Here is a 1,628-nt window from a genome sequence, read left to right as displayed (position 1 = left end):
AGACATGTTTCAATGCCATTCTCCCAAATCATCCCACCCTCTCCCTCTCCCACAGAGTCCAAAAGACTGTTCTATACATCTGTCTCTTTTGCTGTCTTGCATACAGGGTTATCGTTACCATCCTTCTAAATTTCATATATATGCGTTAGTATACTGTATTGGTGTTTTTCTTTCTGGCTTATTTCACTCTGTATAATAGGCTCCAGTTTCATCCACCTCATTAGAACTGATTCGAATGTATTCCTTTTAATGGCTGAGTAATACTCCATTGTGTATATGTACCGCAGCTTTCTTATCCATTCATCTGCTGATGGACATCTAAGTTGCTTACATGTCCTGGCTATTAAAAACAGTGCTGCGATGAACATTGGGGTACACGTGTCTTTTTCAATTCTGGTTTCCTCGGTGTGTATGCCCAGCAGTGGGATTGCTGGGTCATAAGGCAGTTCTATTTCCAATTTTTAAAGGAATCTCCACACTGTTCTCCATAGTGGCTGTACTAGTTTGCAACAGTGTAAGAGGGTTCCCTTTTCTCCACACCTTCTCCAGCATTTATTGCTTGTAGACTTTTGGATAGCAGCCATTCTGACTGGCGTGAAATGGTACCTCATTGTGGTTTTGATTTGCATTTCTCTGATAATGAGTGATGTTGAGCATCTTTTCATCTGTTTGTTAGCCATCTGTATGTCTTCTTTGGAGAAATATCTGTTTGGTTCTTTGGCCCATTTTTTGATTGGGTCGTTTATTTTTCTGGAATTGAGCTGCAGGAGTTGCTTGTATATTTTTGAGATTAGTTGTTTGTCAGTTGCTTCATTTGCTATTATTTTCTCCCATTCTGAAGGCTGTCTTTTCACCTTGCTTATAGTTTCCTTTGTTGTGCAGAAGCTTTTAATTTTAATTAGGTTTATTTTTGCTTTTATTTCCAATATTCTGGGAGGTGGGTCATAGAGGATCCTGCTGTGATGTATGTCGGAGAGTGTTTTGCCTATGTTCTCCTCTAGGAGTTTTATAGTTTCTGGTCTTACGCTTAGATCTTTAATCCATTTTGAGTTTATTTTTGTGTATGGTGTTAGAAAGTGTTCTAGTTTCATTCTTTTACAAGTGGTTGACCAGTTTTCCCAGCACCATTTGTTAAAGAGATCATCTTTTCTCCATTGTATATTCTTGCCTCCTTTGTCAAAGATAAGGTGTCCATACGTGCATGGATTTATCTCTGGGCTTTCTATTTTGTTCCATTGATCTATATTTCTGTCTTTGTGCCAGTACCATACTGTCTTGATGACTGTGGCTTTATAGTAGAGCCTGTGGAAAATCTGAAAGAGATGGGAATACCAGACCACCTGACCTGCCTCTTGAGAAACCTCTATGTAGGTCAGGAAGCAACAGTTAGAACTGGACATGGACCAACAGACTGGTTCCAAATAGGAAAAGGAGTACATCAAGGCTGTATATGAAGCCTTGTTTAACTTATATGCAGAGTACATCATGAGAAATGCTGGACTGGAAGAAACACAAGCTGGAATCAAGATTGCCAGTAGAAATATCAGTAACCTCAGATATGCAGATGACACCACTCTTATGGCAGAAAGTGAAGAGGAACTCAAAAGCCTCTTGATGAAAGTGAAAGT

The sequence above is a fragment of the Bison bison genome, unplaced genomic scaffold (assembly GCF_000754665.1).
Source record: "Bison bison bison isolate TAMUID 2011002044 unplaced genomic scaffold, Bison_UMD1.0 scf7180017864461, whole genome shotgun sequence".
In the NCBI taxonomy this organism is placed as follows: Eukaryota; Metazoa; Chordata; class Mammalia; order Artiodactyla; family Bovidae; genus Bison; species Bison bison.
Note: the sequence above shows the minus strand (reverse complement) of the source record.